Source organism: Lactuca serriola, chromosome 4, assembly GCF_051521515.1.
Source record: "Lactuca serriola cultivar US96UC23 chromosome 4, Lser_US96UC23_V15, whole genome shotgun sequence".
Lineage (NCBI taxonomy): Eukaryota > Viridiplantae > Streptophyta > Magnoliopsida > Asterales > Asteraceae > Lactuca > Lactuca serriola.
The window spans coordinates 132,542,399-132,568,573 of NC_136411.1; the positions used below are offsets into that span (position 1 = coordinate 132,542,399).

The 26,175-nt window shown below is 40.7% G+C and overlaps 1 non-coding gene across 1 annotated transcript; it reads left to right on the forward strand.

Annotated features, from left to right (window-relative positions):
- Positions 1 to 23,915: 23,915 nt before the first annotated feature.
- On the forward strand, positions 23,916 to 24,022 carry LOC145103397 (small nucleolar RNA R71). Its single transcript, XR_013706491.1, has one exon. It is a non-coding gene; the product is annotated as a small nucleolar RNA R71 (small nucleolar RNA).
- Positions 24,023 to 26,175: the final 2,153 nt, after the last annotated feature.

Consider the following 26,175-nt stretch of genomic DNA (forward strand, 5'->3'; position numbering starts at 1 on the left):
AACCTACCCCACGAGCTAAGTAACATACATCCTACCTTCCATGTCTCAAACTTAAAGAAATGCCTGTCCGACGAGACTCTCGTTATCCCACTCGAAGAGATCGAAGTCAACGAGAACCTCAATTTCATGGAAGAACCCACGGAGATTATGGACCGAGAAGTAAAACGAACGAAACAAAGCCGCATTCCAATTGTGAAGGTTCGGTGGAACGCCAAACAAGGACCGGAGTTCACCTGGGAGTGCGAGGATCAAATGAAACTCAAATATCCCCATCTTTTTGCTTAGTAGTACTGTAATAATTTAAGAGGTTGAATTCTAAATTTCGGGACGAAATTCCCTTAACGGGGATGATGTGACAACCCAAAATTATTTCCGTCATTTTAACCCGTTTCCGTTAAATAGAATATTCTATTTATTATAAGTTCCGTTAAATTAGGGTCAACAAACAAATAAATGTTTTATTTATTTGTATTTGATGTTAATATTGTCGTAACAAAGTAAATGAAACTTGTAAATTTCATTTCCATTTAGTTGGAAAAAGTTTATTTTTATTACGACCATTTAACCGGGTAAAAAGGTTTAAACCTCGTTAAACGTAAGTATCGGGTAGTCAGATACCGGGTACAACACCCAAGCCTTATAAAAAGGAGGTTGGACATCCCATAGAAACCTTTTACCACACTAGACCACTTTCTCTCTCTAACTCTCTCTCCTCAAGTCCGATTTCATCCAAAAACCGCAAGTTTCCGCCTCCAAAATGTAAGATCTCTTACCCTAACTTGTTCTAGACATCAATTATTGTTTTTTTAACTCAAAAATCGATCTTAAAGGCTGAAAATGAGGAGTTTACGGCCTAAGAACCTCCTTAGGCCGTAAACCCCTAAAAAGTTGTCAAAAGTCCCAAATTTCTCCCCTTTAAGCTTAGAAACTAGTTTTGGACTTAACCTAGAAGTGTTTCAAACTTGAATCAACAATTTTTAGGGCTTGAAAGAGGGTTTACGTTCCAAGAATATGCTTAGACCGTAAACACCTTCTAAGCTTGCAAATCAAGCCCAAAACACTTCCAAACAACATTTAGGCTTAAGATATGGCTTAGGGACTTGCTATTTCGGACTTGGAACACCTAAACATCAACATTTGAGGGGCAAACTAGAGTTTACGGCCCAAGCATATGCTTAGATTGTAAACTCCCCTAAAAACATGCCAAATGAAAGTTTAAGCCCCCTTATGAGCCTTATACCCTCACTAGAACATGTTAGAATGGAGCCAAGAGCCTTGTAATCAAAGATTGGAGGTGTCCAAGAGTTTACTGCCATAAACCATGGGGTTTATGGCCATAAACTCCCAAGGAGTGGTCCTTGGACCGTAAACTCCAAGGGAGTACACTTTTGGAACCTTAAACACCCCTATAGCCTTGTATATTACCTTAGAACCACTTCTAAAACCACATGAGGGTTGAAAACACTCAAAAACACTCCACCCATGAGTTTACGGCCATAAACTCATGGGGGATGTGGTTTCCCAATTGTAAAGTCACTTAAGGTGAGTTTTAGGAGAGTAAACTCCATGGTGACGTCTTATACTCTTTCCTTGCAACCCGTTAGCCTTCTAGCACTCAACCATAAGACCTTTAATCACATTAGGATGCCTATATGTGTTTAATTAGAGTTTAAATCACTAATTACTTGTAAACATATGTCTTCATATGTTACTAGGGTCATAAAGGGTGTACAAGTCTTTACTTGACACCAAACACTCATCCGACACATCCACCCGAGCTGCTCATTTCAAGTGAGTTCATACCCCTTAATGAACCTTTTTAAATGTTTTTACATGTTTTAGGGGGGATACAAGTATAAATTCTACAAGTTTTTATTATTAACTCATATGTGATTCACAAATTATCATCAAAAAAGGGATTTTCCTATACTTTTAGTTGCTTTCCAATAAAACTGTTTTAGTTGTTTATCAAATGCATTTTTAAGACTAAATTGTTATTAAACTGCTTTTAAAACTATGTTTAAAATTACTTTTCTTTTTAAAACGTATCTACACTAATTTATTTAGTAAGGCTTGAAGGACTTAGGACCGATAGCTCGCCTTATTTCCTATTCTTGTTTGATGTGGTCTTAGGGTATCTGTTATCCGTCCGATTGTCGTTGATTTCTTAGTTATATATCGTATAAATTTGTGTTAGATATGAAAGTCTTCGTCTCACTCAATACCTTTGTTATTCAAAAGCAGGAAATCATACACTCTAGTTAGCTATAATAGGTATAGCTAAGACTACTACTCGTTATCTCTACTACTGCTATACCCACTATAACGGCAATTACTACAAGTTAATACACGTATAAGAGAACACTCTAAGAACTATATAAAAGGCTATTATACTATAATACCAAAGAATACACGAATTCGGAGTATAACACACTATCCCTCTATAAGACACTCTACTGCGCTTACACCATGTGACCAGGGCTTTCCGGAAGGAAGGCAACACTACACGTATAGATTTATACGGGACAGACACTATTACATCCCGACTGCTAGCTACAGTCCGAGCCGACTAGGCTCAGGGGTGGCACTACATCACTACACTACGCATGACTGGGAAGGTCATCGGGTTCTCTATTATCACTTCAGTCTGGTCACCTGAGGGGTTACACCTTTATCAGACATAATACACTAAGACTTAAGTCTAAGCTAACATCCCGAAGTAAGTAGATATCTTTTACTAATGGAAGTTTGCACCACTACTACTGTTAATAGGCATAACTTTTTTTCACCTATGTTACTCACATGAGATTTATTACTGTACTTTTACAACTGAATGATTTCAATGAAAATACTTACACACAACTCAAAGGATTTAACTTACAAATTACTTTTCTGGAAAATATAGGATTTTCTAGGGATTTCTACTACTTATAAACATAAATTTTAGTTTTTATTATCTAAGTTTGAAAACACTTTTATACAACAAAGACACTAAATTCTTATGAACTCACCAGCTTTACGCTGATACTCGTTTTCAAAATAACTTGTATCCTCAGGTCAAAGATAGACAGGTGCAGGTGCAGCTTTTGGAGAAGATGGAGCATATACAAGACCCATCTTTTATTTTGTTAAACTTTTGGTGTCTATGAAACTATACAGAACACGTTTGTAATTAAATTTACTATATATATATATATATATATATATATATATATATATATATATATGCAATGGTTGTTGTCGGTTGTTTTTACTATTATGCAATTGTTATGATACTGTACATGACGTCCTCCACCCCAGAACGTATTCCGTAGTTACCGGTTTTGGGGTGTGACATCTAAAATGGTTTAAACACGCATATGAACTTTCTAAGGAAAGGTTTTTGAGTTTGAGAAGCTTGATAAAGGCTTATCGAAGCATCTCGTATTAGAAATATGAAGTTTGGAAGTCAATAAGTATTGATTTCTAGAAGTCCAACTGTTTTTTGAATACGTGTCAAAGCTAGTGGGGGCATAAATGTTATGCTGGTATGGAGATAATTATCATGTTAAGGGAGCATGATTATTATTTTAAGTGTTGCAAGTTAGCAATATTAATTATAGAAAACAAAAGTTTCCCTTTGCAAAGTTGCAGGTGTTGAAAAGTTGTTTTGCTATAATTAAGGGAGAGAATATTATACTTCGTTTTGAAATCTAAAAGCTTGAATCAAGAAATTTTAATCAAATTTAGTCAAAGGACATATATGGATGTTATGTTGAAAATATTCAACTTAAAAGGATTTCATATATGGCAATATTATAGCATGGAACTGGTAAAGTATCACGTTTTTCATTATAAATCATGTCCCATACGTTTTGGGTATAGGATCGATTGCATATGCTATAATATTCGACCGTTCTAAAATTTTCCAAATGCCTAGGGAATTAAGAGGGAAAAGGGACTAGAACCGGATTTGACTAAAATAATTAAACAACCGTTAAGTACAATCTAAGGTTCGCCAACGATTGGTCGCTTGTGGGCAGTTGGATGTATAGTAACGAATGGACCATAATGGCATTATTATGATTAGATATGATTCTATTAATAATGAGTTGTCGTATGGCAAATAAATAAATGTTTCCATATTGGGAGTTGGATATCGAGAATCTATGTCTAGATTAGAAACTTTTATGCAAGAAGGATGTTCAAAGGAATGTACTTTGAATGTGATACTTCACATCTATTGAATTGTCTTGTAACAATCGCCAATAGAGAACTTTGTAATTTCATTAGCAAAGTCTTGGCGACTTTTGTGCAGTAAAATTACAAAAGGATCATTGCATAAAATGTTAGAATCTAACATATTCTAGTAGTGGAAAGAATTTGGTATTCTTACACTAATGATAAGGATTAGGAGTTATGAAATGAGAATCATTGGAAATGTGTTCAATTGATCTATTTCACAAAGTATGGACCATAGGTAAACATAGTGTGCATGCTTGGTGCATGGGACAACTGTTGTTATAATTCAAGTAATAAGTTGATTATCCGAAACATTATACAATGAATAATGTGTAATCAATATGGTGACTAAATAAAAGGGGTTTTATTTATACTCAAAAGTTTGGGGCCATATTTGATTCGATTATTCTTGTGTTTCACTTTGCGTGTTTTGACTTCCTGAATAATAAGATTATTCGAGCGTTCCACAGTCGCTCATACTTTGGGAGTAGGTATGAAAGAAGATTGTCATGAATTGGCTTGTATATTGTCTAAAGTGTATTAGAAATAGAAAAAGTTTGTTGCAACATTCATGAGTGCTTATGAATAAGATTTGAGCATTGCATTAAACCCACGCTCACTTGGATCGCTTCATGGATTTTATCACGAGTGATTGGTGAGACGATAATATCTTATATTCTTGAAACGAAGATGTGTGAGTTGTATTCTGCAAGTCGGTTGCACATTGATAATATGTAAACGCACCAGTAACTTGGTGCTATAAAATATATTGTTGTGTGCGATTTGATGAGTAGGTAAAAGCGAGGATTGAGTCAAAGTTTGTCCATTCCTTTTACCCAAAGTGGGATAAAAGTGATATCTGTGGGCCCCTCGATGATTTAGTGATGACACCCGAAGCTCTTGGCCAAGCCAGGACTAAGTTGATCTGCTCAATTGTAGTCTGTTGTCAGTCGTCATAAATTCGAAATTGGGAAACAACACATGAACAGAGAGTATGATTAAAATCCATGTCTCAGTTCATAAGATATCTAGAATGGAGGAGTATATGATCCCTTATCTAAAGGACGTGTTACTGAAAAGATCAGAGTTGACAGTGGCTTTTGAAAGCAACGATTGCTAATCAGGTTCCGAAGTCATATGCAAATAGTTATTAGACTTATCCAAGTGGGAGATTGTTGGATTAGGTGTCTAAGCCCATAACTATTTTGGTATGTACTTGACCCGATTGTGAGCATGGTCCTTTTGGGTTGCCTTCACTATAGCAACTAATAGAATGAATTAAGGATAAAGAGGATTAATTATGATTTATTAATATATTATATGAATAATATATTAAAAGAGAAATCATATTGTTTGATTAATATTACTCAAGAATTAATAAGAATTAATTTTTGTGGCTAAAAGAGATTAATTAAATAAAGGGGACTGATATTGTAATTATAAGATAGTTGCATAAATGGGCTAACGGACTCCATAGAAGTTGGAGTGGTCGAAATCTATGGGGAAACCCATAAGAATTCGTCCAAGGCTTCTAAGGAGGGAGTCCATGGGCTGCTTAGGGCCTAAGCAGTCAGATTAGGGTTTCCTGGTTGAAAACCCTAATAGCCTAACTATATAAGGAACCCCTAAGGCCCAAAAAACGTGTGGAACTAATCCCTAAGGGTTCTTGGACGTTTTTGGTGCTCCTCCTCCTTCTCCTATATCATCTTGTTGCTCATGGTGTTTGTGACTTCATTAGAGGTGCAACATTTGAGGCACTAAGCTTTCAAAGGTCAAGATCAAGAGTAATTAAGATTGTTATTACTACATAACAATTAAGGTAAAATCTAAACCCTTTTATTATGATAATATCGATTATTATATGCTAGATGTAGGGTTTATGAGCTTTGGATGATTATTTCATGTTCATTAGACAAACTAGATCCAAAGCTTTAGGGTTTGCATGTACACCATAGGATTGATGTAGTGCTCATAACCCATCATATACTTACCATGGGTGGTATCTTTGGGTGACCGGAGGGTCTTATGTGATTACTTGAGTTACGTGATATTATGCATTTTGTCTTTGTGATTTTATGTTGTATATTATTTTGTGCTTTCTTGAGTTATTATGTCTTGGTGATACCGTAGGGTCCTCATTAAGGTACAGGACCAGAGGATCCAACCCGAGTTGTGAAGACCGTAGGGTCTTCACTAAAACACATGACCGGAGGATCCTTATCGAGATATAGCCATGAGAGGATAATTATTTGTGTCTGGTATTTTGGGGAACTCACTGAGCTTCGTGCTTACCGTGTTGTGTGATATGTGTTTCAGGTACTTTTCAGGATCGCGGGAAGGCGCTGGCTTGATTGTACACACGAGATAAAGAGTTATGTTTTGAGGATCCTGGATTTTAATAAAACAATTGTTGAGTTTGTATTTTGATAATTTGATACTTGGGATTTTGTGAAAACTGTTTATGAGAACTATGGGATTTTAAAAATAAAAATTTGTTTGAAAATTTACTGTGTTACAAGTTGGTATCAGAGCCTTACTTTGAGGGATTCGGATGCACCTTCGGGTATGTCTGGACTTAAACTGAGGATTTGAGAAAAATTTTCAAAAGAGATGATTTTTCTAAAACTAGTAAGAGTTTCTAAGAGAAAAACGAGAAGGAGCAGTGTGTACAATCAGCCAGATCCCGAACGGTGATTTCCTACAATACCCTTATTTGTTTATTTTATGAGATATTTATGAGATATTAGAGATGCATGCTAAAGGATATGCTAGGTATTTCATATTCTAGGGCTAGAGTTGCCTGATTTGTGATGCCTTAGCCTAGGAAATGCTTTTGGTTGATATTATCTGCTATTGCTCTATGTATGTGCTGGGTAAGGAGTATCTAGCATGAATCTTTTAGAGAGAGAGATTTGAGTAGCAGAGTAATCTAGGAGAGAAACCTAGATGTGCAATTGAGGAATCTTCTGAGAGAGTAGTTAGATACCACGAGAGGTAGGATTGTCTGAGTATGGTGATGCCTTTTGAGTTGTTGATAGAGCAAGTGGAGTCATGTGATAGAGTGGGGTTATGTGTTGGCGGAGGCCATTCGATCCCCGAATGCTACTTGCTTTGTGCTTTGTGGAACTCCTAAATGATGGGAGTCAGCTCCTAAGCAAATATGACGATATTCGGAAGGTAGATAACTGGCATCATGAGGAGTTCTTCGGCAGCTGATGGCAAAGAAGTGTGAGAACCTAGGAGAATCGGGGGAGTATTTGGAGTTTGGCAAGTACGCTGTTCAGAGGCGAGTGTGTGCTGAAAGTGAGTATGTGTGATGGGATTGGCGATTGAGAAGGGTTGAGCAGCTACTTAGGAAGTCTAGGACGATTTGTGTGGAAAGTATGGCTAGATCTGGAAGGTAGTATGGTCCCGTACTACTGAAAGCAGAGGACCCATACTCAAAACACGGAGAATTACAGAGGTTATGAGTAGCAGATTGAGAAAAGATAACATGGTTTGAGTACCATGATTCGTAGCAGATAGTGCTTCTGACCTTACCAATTACCTCATTATGGTAGTTCAGACTAAGAGTTGATATGATAAATTGTGAGGCTAGAGGGCCATGGCAGTCTAGCTTCAATGGAGTGTGCCTTATGAGAAAATTTTAGTTTAGATTCCGAGGAGTTTTTCTGGTGAGGTGACAGATGGAGTCGCAAGACTCAAGGAAAAGTGGAGATGATGCATTGTGGAGGAATATGAACGGGGTCGAGTGACCGGCTGATGGAGGAGATGTCACTTTCTGTGACGAGGGTTACACTATTTCCACTTACCATATGGAGTGAAGGAGATAACGAGCTTCTAATTTCATAGTTGGAGGTAAACCCCGTGGGGGTAGCATTTGGTTGTGATATTGTCACCAGAGTATTTTGTAGTGCGTCTGCTGCAAGGTATTTCCTATTCCATAAGAGAGCTATCGGTGGGGACTGAGATGGATGAGAATGAGAATGTGCCTTATAGTGGAGTACAATGAAGCATATGTTAGCAGCAGTCTCGAGTAATCACAAGAAGTATATTGGGGTGGTAGCCCTATTGGTTGCATTGGACATCGACGGTGAGAGGGAGGACTCTTGCTCCGGTGATAATCCGAGCGATAGAAGGTTGGTTGTAGAATCAAAGATGAGGTGTGTGTTAGTCCCTTATCTTCAGGCTGAGGGTCACGACTATTTCGGGACAAATAAGAGGTTTGGTAGTGTGTTGGTATGAGATTTCGGGTGACTAGAGACAATCACGTTGGGAAGTTTCTGAGGATTTCACTTAAGAATCGGGATATTTGGAGTTGCTTGGTCTCTATCGGAAAGATCATCGAGTGTTACGTGGTACATTCCAAGAGTCAAGTGTGGTGTGTCTGGTGAAACGTTCTGTGGGATAGACTGTTGGCATATCAATTATTGATGGTTGGAATCCTAAGTAGGGGAGAACTGGTATTCCTTTGAGAGGATCAGCAAACCGTGCAAGTGCGGTTAGAGGACATGTTATGAAGATCTGCAAAACGGACTTACGAGACTTGGGTTATGGATGGACAAGGTCAGATACAAAGCAAGATGACATATGTGTATGTGCTTAAGAAAGGATGAGTGAATCCACGGCAAGTGGCCGTTGGTTAGAGAATTTTATTATGGTCAGGGATTTTCGGATTGCAAAGGTTGAGTGGGAGAGCGTCGGTCACTGAGGTCAGGGTTCAATAGCGGGGATTTGCTAGTTTGAAGTATAGATTGTGATCTATACTCCAGGAGGGGTAGTAGTTGATTCATCAACCAATTTCAGAGTCGGTGTGAGCAGTTTCGTATGGGTTGTGAGTAGTAGAGGATGGAATTTCGGATTTTTGTCAACATGTTTTTAGTCATTGCCGATTCCTCCGTGTTTCAATTTGTGAGATTGGAGTATTTCGCGGTATTCGAGTATGATGTCGTGAGTGGAAGATCAGTGGTTGAGGCAAGACATCATGAGATTCTGTGATGGTGTACCGAGGAACTAGAGTATGATGTCCTAAATTTTTGGTCGTGTTGAGACTCGATTTGTGAGATGGCAAGTAGAGTACCGAGTGACTATTGTTCTAGTAAGAACCCATCAGTTAATTGTCGTCAGAGTGGAACTATCCAAGGGTGTAACTGTGCTGAGAAAAGTACCTTGTCTTCGAGACTTTGCATCAGGAGTGGTAGTGCATAAGTTGGGTGGGTGTGTACACCTATCTATGTTGGGTTGTTGAGCATGAGTTAGTGAAATCAGTGTAATGATGACTTGATGATAAGATTATGGGGTGATAAGAGATCGAGTGGACCCGAGTGGGAGTAATCACTTGGGATTATCAGGGGAAAACCATGCAATGAACCCATGGCGATTGTAACACCCAGGATTTTGAAAGCCAAGAAAGTAAAGGAAACCCTAAATTTTAGAGGGACTCGACGAGTCAAAGGAAAGACTCGGCGAGTCGGAGCGGGATCCGGGTCGATAAGAAAGTGACCAACTCGACGAGTCGGCCAAGTGGACTCGGCGAGTCTGGTCTGTGCGAGGAAAACCCTAAATCCGGGGCTTGGAGCCTATTTAAGCATCTTAATCTTCTTCCTAGGGCTCCTTTACAGTCTCTTGCACCCAGAACGCCGCACCTTAAGCCCCCATTGTGTTCATTCAAGCTTCTAGCCATTTTTGAGTGGGTTTAAGGAAGAAGAAGGAGTGAGAATCCTTGAAGCATCAGGGAGTGGCTTTGGATCTAAAGTTTGGGAAGCATTTCAGAGCATTGGAAGGTATCAATTCGTTTCTCTCCTCCATATTTTTCCTTGGTTATGAGTTTTGGGGCTTTTAAGCCATGTTTAAGACCAATCTTGAGCTTGAGGTCCAGATCTGAGGTTGCTACCTCAGATCCATGTTTATTTTGGTATGTAATCCCATAAAGTATCAGCCATTGGGTGGAAATTGGAGTCTCTTGGTCCTAAACCCTAGCTATGGATGTATTTTGCCTAGATCTCACTCTCTACACGTAAAGGTTGCAACTTTACGTGGGAAATAGGCTTGGGGAGGGTGGATCTACAGTTTGAAGCTCATGCATGACTCGGAAGTCCTCTGCATGTAAGTGGATCTTAGTGGACTCGACGAGTCCTTCGAGTGGACTCGGCGAGTAGCTTGGAGATGAGGAGGAACTCGACGAGTGGGATGAACAGCTCGTCGAGTCGGATGAAGATGGGCATGAACTCGGCGAGTTGGATGAACAACTCGTCGAGTTGGATGAAGTTTGTCGTGTGCTCGGCGAGTCTGTTCTTAGACTCGGCGAGTCAGGTCGAGTGGTCCTAAACCCTTCGAGTTAAGACTCGAGTCAGCGAGTCGAGCCAGGACTCAGTGAGTTGGTCAAGACAGGAATCGAGAATCAGTAAACTCGGCGAGTCAGGGGCTGACTCGGCGAGTAGAGTCGCGAGTGGAAGGACTCCGGATTTATGGACTCGGCGAGTCAGCAGGGTGACTCGGCGAGTAGGGTTGACCTGGAGGGTTGACTTTGACCAGGACATCGACTTTGACCAGAGTTGACTTGGTTAACCTTTGGAGGTCAGTTAGACTAAGTGTTGGGTTGTTGTTGGTAGCTCGGGGAGCTAGCGGAGCAGCAATTCGGAGTTAGCGGTCAGGTAGCGGTCGAAGGGGTTAGCAGCGGCAGTTCGGCAATATCAGGTGAGTTACCTTCCAGTAGCGGTGGGTCTAAGGCCACAATGCCGACCCACCAGTAGGAGTTGTATGATAGATGATTGTCTTTGTGATATCATCTAAGTTCGCTAGTACCTGATATGTTATATGCTAGCATGATATGTTGTATGTGATAGTAGTCGAGTTCGGTTGTTAGGACCGAAGGGTAGTCAGACACCCCAGATACGTCTGACAGGATGTGATGATATGTTTGCATGCTGGCTTGTTATGTTATATGCGATAGAGGTAGTATGAGGGGACCAGTCCCCGTGTTCGGTTGTTAGGACCGAAAAGTAGTTCAGGCACCCCATATATGTCTGATAGTATGTTTATGTTATGATATATGTGATAGTAGCAGTAGGGGGTGGAATAGTCCCCGAGGGTCGGTTGTTAGGACCGACGGGTTGGTCAGCACCCCAGAATGGCTTGACATGGGTTGGTCAGCACCCCAGAATGGCTTGACACGGGTAGGTCAGCACCCCAGAATGGCTTGACACGGGTAGGTCGGGCACCCCAGAATTGCCCGACAGTATGTATGCTATGTGATTGTATGGTATATGGTATGATGGGGGAACTCACTAAGCTTCGTGCTTACGGTTTTCAGTTTTGCTTTCAGGTACTTCCGGTAGCGGAGGGAGGAGCTCGGGGTGATCGCATGGCACACACCATAGAGTAGTCAGCCTGGGAACGTTTACTCTGATAATAAACATGTGTTTTTGAAAACTTATACTCAAATTATGTTTTGGAATGATGCTTTGTTTAAAGTAATGTTTTATTAAAAAGAAATTTTGGTCTTAAATTTTGGGATGTTACAGCGATTCAGTGAGAGAGTGTTGTAAGACTACGGGGATCCGTAGCATCCATGAGTCAGTGGGAGAGAGTATTGGAGACTATGGGGAGCCGTAGCATCCATGAGTCAGTGAGAGAGTGTTGTAAGATTACGGGGAGCCGTAGCATCTGTTATTCAGTGAGAGAGGGTATTATGATACTACGGGGAACCATAGCATTCACTAGTTTGCAAAGGGTATCATGATACTACGGGGAGCCTTAGTATTCATGAGTCATTGGGAGAGTGTTGTAAGATTATGGGGGAGCCGTAGCATCTGTTATTCAGTGAGATAGGGTATTATGATACTACGGGGAACCATAGCGTTCACTAGTCTGCAAAGGGTATCATGATACTACGGGGAGCCTTAGTATTCATGAGTCAGCGAGAGAGTGTTGTGGGACTACAGGGAGTCGTAGTCGAAGCATGATGCAGAGGAGTTCTTAGGCTTGGGGTAGCCTTACCAATTGAGTATTCGGGAACCTGGTGACCGGACTAGGGGCGAGATTGGGGCCTTTATGAAGGTCGGGAATCGTTATATCCCGAGTTGAGGAGGGGTTGTCAAAACCGAAAGGAATTAGAGAAATCGTGTATGCATGAATTCACGAATCTCGGGTCATGAGTTGAGTATCTGATTATAAATGAGTAGTTCCAATTCTACTGATGAATCAGACTCTCGAGTTTGAGTTTGGATCAATTTTTGTATTAAGTAGGCGGGATGAGATTTCGGATTCTTAGATGGGTCCATTTTGAGGGATATTGATTTCCATCTGATGTATTAGACCTGAGTGGGTCAGTTCATTGGTATGGGAAGGACCGCGAGATGCATGGAACTAGTGAGTAGTAGACGACAGAGGTCGAAGGTGAGGCGACTTCAGCTGGGGTTGTAGTATTCACCTGGGGTGAAGTGAACTTCGTGATTTGTATGTCACGAAGGGTTGAGATAGTTATTATGAGAAGGAAGCTGGTGAGTCATTTTATTATGTGTGCAATAGGGAACCTTCAGAAGTTCAACTGTTGGGTCAAGAGTTGACCTGGTGCTCAGTGTTGAAAGGGATAATTGAGAGGAAGCTGGGGCTTATGCTTATAGATGTCAGAGGGTACTTCCAAGCGAGCATGATCACTTTCTTGTGTCTGAGGATAAAGTGTTGAGGGTTCATATTTCAGGGGTTTTAATAGCAGTGCTGTTAATGGGTCCCTGGTGAGATGTGACCCTTTCGTTCCTTTTGAGTACGATCTAGGTCGACTAATATGTCAGGTATGAGTGTTCGACAGTTGTTGTGGCCAATGATATGATTTCATCAGTCGCCTTGAGATAGTCAGAACTGGGAGTGTGACATCAGGATCTGTCATTCGACGAGCGATTGACATGATGATATTTTTCATGGGCGGTCGGGCAAGGAGACAGGCCTCTAGCATTTCCAAGTTCCGTGGAGTCAGAGTAGGTACTGCCACAGCAGAGGGGCCCATCCTTTTTCTGGATTGGGAGTTCCTGTTTGGGTTCGGGCATCTTGAGAGGGAGATTATTGTGTGATACAAGATTTTCAGTAGTGTTTCTTGAGTTATTGATTCCGAGCTATGGGTTGTTACGGAGCGATTTTGAGGACGAAATCTAATTCAAGTGGGGGAGAATTGTAACATCCCGATCTTCAGGTACAAAATTTATTGTTTATATACTTAATTTTAGTTAGGTGACTCGACGAGTGGAGGTCCCGACTCGTCGAGTAGAGGCTGAGTTGGTCGCGTGAGTTTTATGACCAACTCGACGAGTTGAGAGGCCAAATCGGCGAGTTGGAGCTGTTTGACGAAACCCTAATTATTTGGGGTTTTGCACCCTATTTAAAGGACTCTAAGCCTCCACCGCAACTGAGATCAGTTCTGGACCGAAATTTCGTTTGGATGATATCGATTTTGACGAAATAGATCAGCCTCCTCATGCAAATAATTTTGTGATGATCTTTGATGAAGAAGAAGAGTCAAGTGGCTCTCAACACTCCACCTTGAAACCAAAAGAGAAGAAGAAAAAGAAGAAATCGGTTGTATCCCGCAAAGAATTTCTCTCCCTGCAGTCAAAGGTCGATCAGATTTTGGCGGTAGTCACAACCCCTCAACCACAACAGACAGATATTGTTGGACCACAATCCCTTGCAGAGCGGGTTGAATGACTAGAAACTAGGGAAAGATTGGCTACTGAAAGAATATCTCTAAAAGTGGAAATGGGTACCCAAACCCTGGACAACGCTGGACCTACGGATCACAAGCAATTCATGTCAACTGCTGAAACTCTTATTCAAGAAGTTGCAACAATCAAAGAAGAAATCAAGTCCACTCTTGATTGACAGGCTGCCAACTCTCAGAATCTTTTCCAACAAACGCACAATGTGTATGAATCAACCCTGTCTGTACTTCAATCAACAATCAATAGCCTAAGACGGTCTCTTACGGCTAACTCCATTGTGGACGAAATTCTGCGGTTAACAAAGGAGATTTACAGCCTGTTGTTCAACACTGATATTCCCTCCAATACTCAAGTCTCTGAAATGATCAAGTCTCGATTTGATCACACTGATGTGTGTAAATTCAACTAGTTTTATCCCTACTTTTTATTAATAATTTGAGCACACAAAGGCAGTGAACCTGTCTTTAAGTGGTATAGATTGATAAGTAAGGTATCGAACTCAGGGAACGGAAATTAAACTAATAGCTAATTTTAACTAAAACAAATAATAAAAGTAAATGGTTTTTCTCTAGTTTTGCAAGACTAGAAACTTAACAAATTAAATTTAACTAATTAACTAAAGCAACAACTATTCACCAAATTTGATAAAGATGTTTCTATTTAGGTTCAACCAATTCACTCCTATGGTTATTTAAGTTAAGATAGATTAATTGCTATTGGTTACCAATGATAATAGTTAGGTTCATGTTCATTACTCCTAACCCTTAGACAATTAACTAATTTAAGCGTTGATCAAGTGTTTAAACTAATTAATTCCCTAGATTAATTATTTGGGTTAAATAAGATTTGTAATGGTCAATTAAGTTATTAATTCAATTAACCTCTTGTTGGTGGTTTCTCAACAAGCTCACACATTAATCTTCCTATTTTCTTATTAATCTTAGTTTCATAATCATTACTTCCAAGCATACGTTTTAGCATTCACATAGACATATGAGGTTAACAATTAAGTGATGTTCATGCAACCTAATTGCCTTCCAATTAACAGAAAATAGTAGTGATTAACACATAAGGTTCTTTAACAAACTTAATTTAACAAATCACCAATAGACAATTAAATAAAATTCAATAATTAAACCATAGGAGTTCGTTGGTATTCCCCAAACAGAAACAAAAACGAGTTTAGCTCATAGTTGCAGTAGAAACAAACAAAGAAACAAAGTTTAAGAAAGCAAACATGTTTAATTCCTAAGTCTAAGTGGTAGAATTAACCTAATTGCTTGAATTCTTCCAACTCTTGAAGCTTAGGGTTCTTCAATGCCTTCTGAATCTTTTTGTCGCAGGTAATTCTCCCAAAATTCGCCAGAAGTTATATCCCAAGTGATCAGGATTCGTCTTATAAAGATATCTCAAAACAGAGGCTACTCGGCGAGTAGCAGAATCAACTCGCCGAGTAGGTCAATACTTATCCGTCTTCAGGTTAGCAGTCGTACATATCTTCTAGTATCTCATCGTGTACTCGCCGAGTAGGGCCGAGGTACTCGCCGAGTAGGTCATTCTTGGCACCCTTTAATCTTCTCTTGCTTTCCTTTTCTCCTTTTTACATCCAAGCATATCTTTTGGGCTGAAAACACAATTCAAAGCATTTTAAGTACCTTTTGTCCAAATTATTCTCATAATTAACCAAAAATAACTAAGAATATATGTTAAATAATTAACTAATTATGCACATATCAAAATACCCCACACTTGACTTTTGCTTGCCCCCAAGCAAAACTATGTTTTAAACACATTAAAATCACATTAATAATTCCAATCCTTCCCAGCCATTATGCCAAGACCGCAACGCATGCATTTGTGTCTAATTCCTAAAAACCCCCCATACTCCAAATACTCACAATCCTCATAAACATTCGCCCACTCACCCCGAACTATGCTCATTTTATGCAACCCTCCGAATCCATCCTCAGAAAACCTCTTTACCCTCAAGGTATTTTTAATTGAGCAACCCAAGCATACATAATCTAGATAATTACAATTAATGATACCACATTGGAGCTCTTTGGAATTCTTCACTTCTTTGACATTTGATCTTTGATATCTTCAAATTCACCAACTTTGTTGCTTGATTTTTGGTATCTTCAACTTTTTGAATTTCTTCGAATTTCCGATCTTCATATTTGACATTTGACTTTGATGCTCCAAAAATTCTTCAAACTTTTTCTTGTAATTCTCTCTTTTTTTTTTTTTTTTTACATGTATTCCTCACTTTTTTCACTCAAATCCCTACATGCTTAAGCAGGGGCGCTCAATCTCAACCTTTATTGGCTAATGATAAAAATCTTCCTGGATACATTTCAGGTTTAGGCTGCAAAACATATTGCATCCCTCAGGCTGAGCAGGGTCGTGTTTTTGTCTCATGATTTCACTGGAATAAGGAAGCCACAAATGCACTAGAACGTGTATAGGCTCAACTAAACATTTGGGTTCTCATGCAATTATTAACACAACTTTAATATGGAATCCTAATTTTTACCAAAATTTTCTAATTTAAGACCTAAGCATTTTAAATATTCAACAAGTTAAACATTAGCCTAAATTAAGATTCTAAGTGTTCTAAGATGTGACTAACCCCCTACCCCACACTTATTTTATGCAATGCCCTCATTGCATATTATAACAAAAAAAATGCAATTAGAGAGAAAGTTGGAACAAACTCCCCTGGGGTAGCAGTCGCTAGGTTGACACTCTCGTCTTCAACTCCATCTTCTAGTGACTTTAACCATGGGAACAGCTCATCCATGGCATGGGTGCCATATGTCTCGTGTGGTTGATAGCTCGAAAACTCCAAGGAAAATTGGTTGTTGCACAAGTCGCAGTAGTAGTGCACAAAGAATGTATGAATGGCACATGAACAATAACCAGAACAAAGAAAAATTCCTCCTGCAGCAGGCTACTCGGCGAGTATGCGAGTAAACTCGGCGAGTAGGATGTATCGGACAAGCAGATCGCACAGAAGCAGATGTACTCGCCGAGTAGTATTAGTGCACTCGGCGAGTAGAGCATATAATTCCAGAAATTGTCTAATTGCTGGCTTTCTTTACTCTAGTGTTGTCATGCAAATATAAATGCACTCTCCAAGAACTCTCTAAACAGCAGCACTCTAATAAATTCTCGATTAGTACGGACTCAACCCTAGGAACAAAACTCCATAAGCATCCCTAAAAGCTCTCATTCCTCGCTTGACCATTCCTAAATAGCATGCATCCTAGCTTCAATACCTGAAAAGAAAACTAAAAGTAACACTAAAATTCAAACCACTTAACCAAGGTTACATGTCCACAATTGTCCTCAAAACAAACATCATAAACAAAACAAATAAAAATAAAATCTTCATTCCTCATCGTCCATCCCAGCTCTTCCAGCTCCACTTCCACCTTCTCCACTCCTTCGTTGCATCCGTTCGTCCCAATTCATTATGTACGGATAACCGGGTCCCGGCCGCGGGGCAATGTGCATTTGTTGGAAAAGATAATCAAAGGATTGATTGGTGTAATTGACTCCTTGCCCTATATCATCCAAGTATCGCCGATACTCTACTTGGTTCCACCCTTCGTTATCCTCCACCGGAATCACCGGTGGGTCTTCACGTACCCGCTCGTTCCTTGGCCTAACCCGCCTTCCGGGCTCTTCTGGGACCGCCGGCTCATCTTCATTTGGAATAGTAAAGGAATCACCAAATTTCTCCACTATCCGCGCCCTCCTATAGAGTGCCGTATTGAACGGAGGAGGGTGGATAACCGTTAGCATTTGGGCTTGCGGTAATTCCAAAATCCCAAATGATCGCGCGAGCCTCGTGATGAACATACCCCCATTGATCTTCGAGTTGATTTTTTCCTTAACTGCTCCCTCCGCAAGAAATTTAGCAATGCAATATGGGAGATCGCAGAAAACATCGGGGGTGATGATACTCCACATATAAAAGATATCAAGGGTGGGAACTTTATCCCCATCCTTTCGCATGTTGATTGTGCTTGCAATGAATCGGTGAATGAGTCGATGGATTGGAGAACGAATATGCCCTTCTTGAGCAGTGGAAGGTATATAGACCCGGTTAGCAATTGTACTCCACCATGTTGATGCCACCACCCCCTCGGGAAGTTCTTTGTAGGTATTTTCCAAGAAGGCTTCAAAGTAGTCCGTCATTGCCATATCTTGATCGTAGATGCCCAACCGCCAAGAGAACTCAACCATGCTGCATTGTCGCATCTCTCCTCCCAAAGAAAACGAGATCGTGTTTGGATTGTAATATTCACTCCCACCTCGGAATGAAATAGTAGCAAAGAATTCCCAGCACAACTCCGCATATACTGGCTCTTGTATTTTAAATAATTGCAGCCAACCATCACAAGTGATGTTGGCATAACCCAAGTTACAATCTTTTACCAAATATGGAGTAAGTTCCTCTTCCAAGCCGACATTACCCATCCATCCCCAATCCACTGCAGTGGGCAAGTGAATTTCTTTCTGTCGCAGCGCTTCCAACCTGTTTAGGGCTCGAGTTTTGGAGGATTTAGAGGTAATTTGTTGAAAGGCTAACCATGGCATATCACCATGGCCTCCTCCTCTTGATGATTGTCCTCTCCTTGCCATGCTCCCTTGGTGCTTGAATTAAGAGAAATTGGAAGAAAATTGACTAGATCTTGAGGAACTTCTTGGGAGGTGGCTGAGAGAAACTGCTCGGCGAGTATGGGGGTGAAGTGTTGAACAAAAACAGTTTTTTACAGATTTTATTTTACTGGGTTTAAACCGTATACTCGCCGAGTATAATGGATATACTCGCCGAGTACGGACGCGTGTTGTGAAGTTTTAGCTGTATACGAGCATCTACTCGCCGAGTTTAACCGATATACTCGCCGAGTATATGTCTCAGATTGAAAAAATTTACGTTTTTGCCAATTTTACTTTGTGATTTTCTTTATTTTAGCCTTTCCACCCCACACTTTCAGTAGAGCTTGTCCTCAAGCAATTAGAGAAGTAGAATGAATGACTAGAAATGAAAAAAAACAATACGAAAAATAAAGAGCGGGAAAAAAATGCAAACGTGAAGCTCGGGTTGCCTCCCGAGAAGCGCTTCTTTTGATGGAGTCATTAGCTGGACTCCGCCCCTTTTATGTTTTTGCGATTCCGCACAGCAGGAGCTCCTCCATTCCTTCATTGCGGGGGACTCCTTCTTCATATTTCTTCACTCGATGGCCATTGACTTTAAATGGCGTGCCATCTCTCGAGATCAATTCAATAGCCCCATGAGGAAACACCGTCTTGACCACAAATGGACCATCCCACCTGGATTTAAGTTTTCCCGAGAAGAGTTTTAGGCGGGAATTGAAGAGTAGTACTTTTTGGCCTTCATGGATGTCCTTGCTTTTGATTCTTAGGTCATGCCATCTCTTGGTCTTTTCTTTATAAAGCCATGAGCTAGAGTAGGCTTCATTTCGTAGTTCTTCAAGGGCATTCATTTGCATTAAGCGGTTTGTCTTCATTTCTTCCATGTCAAAGTTACATCTTTTTAGCGCCCAATATGCCTTGTGCTCGATTTCAACCGGTAAATGGCATTGCTTTCCATAAACTAACCTATATGGTGTAGTACCAATAGGTGTTTTGAAAGCGGTACGGAACGCCCATAGCGCGTCATCCAATTTATCCGACCATTCCTTGCGATTACTTCCCACCGACTTCTCCAAGATACGCTTCAAAGCTCGATTGGTAACTTCCGTTTGCCCACTCGTTTGCGGGTGGTATGATGTGGAGAACTTATGGGTCACCCCATATTTCTTGAGCACCTTGTCCAATTGTTCATTGGCAAAGTGTGTACCACGGTCACTAATTAAGGCCTTTGGAACACCAAACCGGGAGAATAGTCTTTTCAAGAAGCGTACCACTACCCGTCCGTCGTTTGTAGGTAAAGCCTGCGCCTCCGCCCATTTTGACACATAATCCACCGCCACGAGAATGTACTTGTTTCCTTTGGATGTGGGGAATGGCCCCATGAAGTCTATGCCCCACACGTCGAACACCTCGCACACTTGAATGCTATGTTGTGGCATTTCATTACGGGAGGAAATGTTTCCCACCCTTTGGCAAGCATCACATTCTTTGACATATTGGGCTGCATCTTTGAAGATTGTTGGCCAATAAAACCCAATGTCAAAGATCTTCTTCGCGGTATAGTGTGCGCCATGATGTCCTCCCGTGGGTCCGCTATGGCATTGCTCTAGTATTTTTCGACTCTCCTTTCCGAACACACATCTTCTTATAATTCCGTCCGCGCAACTTCGGAAGAGGTATGGATCGTCCCAAAAGTAATATTTGATTTCCGAAAAGAATTTCTTCTTTTGCTGACTACTATACTCCTTCGGGACGTAATTTGTAGCTAAGTAGTTAGCTATATCCGCGAACCATGGTTCCTCTCCCACGGACACCATAATGTATTCATCCGGGAAGTCATCTCCATCTTTATCTTCTTGCAATGCCGGGTTCTCGAGCCTAGATAAATGATCGGCAGCTACGTTCTCCATTCCCTTCTTATCTCGTATCTCTATATCGAATTCTTGAAGAAGCAGCACCCATCGTATTAGTCTTGGCTTGGCATCCTGTTTGGAAAACAAATACTTGATAGCCGAGTGGTCAGTAAAAACAGTGGTTTTAGATAGAACCAAATAAGGGCGAAATTTATCGAAAGCATAAACTACGGCTAACAGTTCTTTTTCAGTAGTGGTATAATTCTCTTGGGCAGGATTCAAGGTCTTGCTTGCATAATAAATGGGTTGAAAATGCTTGTCAACCCTTTGTCCAAGGACGGCTCCTAGTGCATAGTCACTCGCATCACACATGATCTCGAAGGGTAAGTTCCAATTTGGTGCTATAATGATTGGGGCATTAGTTAATTTTTCTTTTAAAAAGTCAAATGCCTCTAAACACTCTTTAGTGAAATTAAAGGGTGCATCTTTTAACAATAATTGTGTTAGAGGTTTCGTAATTTTAGAAAAATCTTTAATAAAACGCCGGTAAAATCCTGCGTGTCCCAAAAAGCTTCTAATGCCCTTCACATTAGTTGGCGGGGGTAATTTAGCGATGGTGTCTATCTTTGCCCGATCCACCTCAATCCCCTTTTTAGAGACTTTATGTCCCAATACTATACCCTCCTTGACCATGAAATGACACTTTTCCCAATTTAGGACCAAGTCGGTTTTCTCACATCTAGCAAGCATCGAGTCAAGATTTGTAAGGCAGTCATTAAAAGAAGATCCAAATACAGAGAAATCATCCATAAAGACCTCCATGAATTTCTCCACCATATCATGGAATATGGCGGTCATGCACCTTTGAAATGTCGCAGGTGCATTGCATAAGCCAAATGGCATGCGTCTATAGGCGAAGGTCCCACTGGGGCACGTAAAGGTGGTCTTCTCTTGGTCCATTGGGTCTATGGGTATTTGGAAATACCCGGAAAACCCGTCTAAGAAGCAATAATAGCTATGGCCCGAAAGTCTCTCTAACATTTGGTCTATGAAAGGAAGGGGGAAATGGTCTTTGCGAGTGGCATCGTTTAGCTTGCGATAATCGATACACACTCGCCAACCGGTTACCGTTCGCGTTGGAATTAACTCATTCTTCTCGTTGGTAATGACCGTCATTCCTCCTTTCTTGGGCACCACCTGGACCGGACTCACCCATGGGCTATCGGAGATGGAGTAGATGATTCCTGCATCCAAAAGCTTTACCACCTCCTTCTTGACGACTTCTTGCATGTTCGGGTTTAATCTTCTTTGATGTTGCACCACCGGTCTGGCTCCTTCTTCTAAGTTTATTTTGTGAGAGCAGTAGGATGGACTTATTCCCTTTATGTCGGAGATGCTCCACGCGATGGCTTTCTTTCTTTTCTTCAGTACCCGTACAAGCTCTTCCTTTTCTGTCTTGGAGAGATCTGAGGCTATAATTACTGGCTTCTGATTTCCTTCTTCCAGAAAGGCGTATTCCAGATGGTTAGGCAGTGTTTTGAGCTCCAATTTAATGTTCATAGTGGCGTACTCGCCGAGTGCAGGTATGGTACTCGGCGAGTTCATGGCGGCATTTGCGACTGCTGACTTTTCTTCAGGTGTACTCGGCGAGTAGATCGGGTCTACTCGGCGAGTAGGGCTTTCAGCTTGGTTTTTGAGTTCTTCATACTCTGCTTCCTCCAACAGTCTTTCAATCTCTAGTAAATCTTTCTCTGGATCAAATACTTCTTCAAAAGCTGCCACCTTGCTGGAATCTTCAGGTATGTCTCCTTCCAATAACTCGTCAAGCATGTCGATTGAGAACGCCGTGTCGTCACTACTCCTTGAGTACTTCATGGCTTGGTCTACCCCGAATGTTACTGAGTCATCCCCAACTCGCAATGTGAGCTTTGAGTCTCTCATGTCTACGATGGCGCTAGCGGTGTTGAGGAAGGGTCTTCCAAGGATGATTGGTACTTGCGGATCCGCCTCCATGTCAAGAATGATGAAGTCAGCCGGGAAGACAAACTTGTCTACTTTCACTAATAGATCTTCACATATGCCTCTTGGGAAAGTAACCGTCTTGTTTGCTAAATGAATTGCCATCCGAATTGGCTTTGGCTCTGGGAGGTCCAGCTTTTTGAAGAACGAGTATGGCATAAGGTTTACACTCGCTCCCGAATCAGCTAAAGCATGAATTGCTGCCAAGTTGCCAAATTGGCAAGGTAAAGTTAAGCTCCCCGGATCACCCTTCTTCTTTGGTAGTTTGTTTAGCATGGCTGCGGAGCAATTCTCATTCAATACTACTTTCTGCACCTCTTCCATCTTTCTTCTGTTAGTGAGGAGTTCCTTAAGGAACTTTGCGTACTTGGGCATTTGCATGACGGCTTCGATGAAAGGAATGTTTATTTGAAGAGTTTTAATATGATCAAGGAATTTCTGATACTCCTCTTCCTGCTTCTCCTTCTTGGCTCGGGATGGGTACGGCATTGGAGGCTGGTAAGGTTTGACGGGTGGCTGATCATGCGGTTTTTCAGATGTACTCGCCGAGTACATCGGTCCTACTCGGCGAGTAGATCTCTCAGATTGTGAATGTTGGTTCTCATCTTGTGCTTCCGTTTCTTCCTTCTGTGAGTCCTTATTCTCTTCAGTACGAATGGGGGCCAGGGGAGTAATAACCTTCCCACTTCTTGTGGTAATAATGTTCACTTGCGCGCCTCGTGGGTTGTTCTCGGTTTTGCTAGGAAGTTCACCCGGTGACCTTTGGTTTAATTGTTGAGCGAGTTGCCCAAGCTGAGTTTCTATATTATGGATGGATGCTTGCTGATTCCTGAGCATTGTTCTTGTTTCTTGGATAGCAGCATCGTGGTCACTGTGTCTTTTCTCGGAAGCAGCCACAAATTTAGTTAGCATCTCTTCCAAGCTTGGCTTCTTCTCTTGCACCGGCTCCTCTTTTTGGTAGAATCCTCTCCCTTTTTGCCTATACTTCTCCTCCTTGGCCTTCTTGTACTCTTCATAAGGCAACCACTCCTTCTTCTGTTTTCGCCAGTCTTCATCATATCGGTCACCGCTCGAATAGCATGCTTGTGCCTTTTTGTTGCCGTGCTCATCCAAATCACAATCTCTAGTGAGGTGAGGTCCATTGCAATTCTCGCAACCCACCCGTATGGCATGGATCGTTTGATCCATTTTATCCATTCTTCTATCCATGGTTTTTAACATGGCCATGACCGCGGATAAATCTTCAGTAGCAGCATATGCGGCTCCCCTCGTGACATCATTCCTTGGGTTGTGGTATTCTCTAGAGTGTTTAGAGAATTCTTCAATTAATTCTTTAATCACCGGGGGTGGCTTCTTTGTAAGTGGGCCTTGTGAGTCTAGCAACTGCCGGGTTGTGACATTAACTCCATCATAAAAGATGGAAACTTCTTGCTGGCTGTTTAGATCATGGTGTGGGCAATTTCGTAGTAAACTTTTGTACCTCTCCCATGCTTCATATAAAGATTCTCCAGCTTGTTGTTCAAAATTTGCAATGGCCTTCTTGAGCTTGGCTATTTTTGATGGTGGGCAAAAGTGATCTATAAATTCTTCCTTCATTTTGGCCCAAGTAGTGACTGTCCCGGGAGGAAGTGATTTGAGCCAGTCTTTAGCAACACCCTTGAAGGTTACCGGAAGCATCCGAAGTAGTTGAGTTTCGCGGGTTACATTTGGAATGTTGAAATAGTCAGCAACATCATTTACTTCATCCAAATGTTTGTAGGCATCTTCATGATCTTTCCCATAGAAAGGTATTTCCTTAAGCGCAGCTAGGATATGACCTTTTAGTTCGAAGGTAGCAGCTGCGGGAATTGCGGGTTGCACAAGTCCCGGGCCATGGTCGTCGCGCATCCTCTTCTTCCATTCCCCCATGGGAATTTCATCAATGTTAGCCATAGTGAATGCTAACTCTTCCTCCGATCCGGTTTCTTGTTCGTACGTTGCCTCCTCTTCTTCCTCGGTCTCGTATCCAGTATCTTCTTGGATTGGCTCCTCAATTGTCAAGGAAGCGCTAGAAGCTCCTGATTTACTGCTCTTCTTTTTCCCAAAAACAGTCTTCAAGTTGGACAATGGTGATTTCTTTGGCGTGCTTGAACTCTCCACGTCCTTCCCTTTGTTTCTTTTCAATTCGGATTCGGGATCTTCAAACGGAGGTACCAGTGGTGTGTTTGCTCCTCTGGTCATGAGAGTCCTGAAATTAAATAAAAAAAAAAACGTAAAAAAGAACAAAAAGATTGTAAAAGAAAAGAAAAAAAATTGCTGGTTAAACTGATACTCGCCGAGTAGGTGCGAGTGCACTCGGCGAGTATCAGTGATATTTTAAAAAAAAAAATTTAGTTTTAACTTAACTAAAACAGATACTAAAACCTAATTACTGGATACTAAATTGCAATAAATGAACTTTATGCAAGTAAACTCACACAAAGGATCGAAAAAATTAGGAATTAGCTTAATTATTTAGAACCGTTCCCCGGCAACGGCGCCAAAAACTTGATGTGTGTAAATTCAACTAGTTTTATCCCTACTTTTTATTAATAATTTGAGCACACAAAGGCAGTGAACCTGTCTTTAAGTGGTATAGATTGATAAGTAAGGTATCGAACTCAGGGAACGGAAATTAAACTAATAGCTAATTTTAACTAAAACAAATAATAAAAGTAAATGGTTTTTCTCTAGTTTTGCAAGACTAGAAACTTAACAAATTAAATTTAACTAATTAACTAAAGCAACAACTATTCACCAAATTTGATAAAGATGTTTCTATTTAGGTTCAACCAATTCACTCCTATGGTTATTTAAGTTAAGATAGATTAATTGCTATTGGTTACCAATGATAATAGTTAGGTTCATGTTCATTACTCCTAACCCTTAGACAATTAACTAATTTAAGCGTTGATCAAGTGTTTAAACTAATTAATTCCCTAGATTAATTATTTGGGTTAAATAAGATTTGTAATGGTCAATTAAGTTATTAATTCAATTAACCTCTTGTTGGTGGTTTCTCAACAAGCTCACACATTAATCTTCCTATTTTCTTATTAATCTTAGTTTCATAATCATTACTTCCAAGCATACGTTTTAGCATTCACATAGACATATGAGGTTAACAATTAAGTGATGTTCATGCAACCTAATTGCCTTCCAATTAACAGAAAATAGTAGTGATTAACACATAAGGTTCTTTAACAAACTTAATTTAACAAATCACCAATAGACAATTAAATAAAATTCAATAATTAAACCATAGGAGTTCGTTGGTATTCCCCAAACAGAAACAAAAACGAGTTTAGCTCATAGTTGCAGTAGAAACAAACAAAGAAACAAAGTTTAAGAAAGCAAACATGTTTAATTCCTAAGTCTAAGTGGTAGAATTAACCTAATTGCTTGAATTCTTCCAACTCTTGAAGCTTAGGGTTCTTCAATGCCTTCTGAATCTTTTTGTCGCAGGTAATTCTCCCAAAATTCGCCAGAAGTTATATCCCAAGTGATCAGGATTCGTCTTATAAAGATATCTCAAAACAGAGGCTACTCGGCGAGTAGCAGAATCAACTCGCCGAGTAGGTCAATACTTATCCGTCTTCAGGTTAGCAGTCGTACATATCTTCTAGTATCTCATCGTGTACTCGCCGAGTAGGGCCGAGGTACTCGCCGAGTAGGTCATTCTT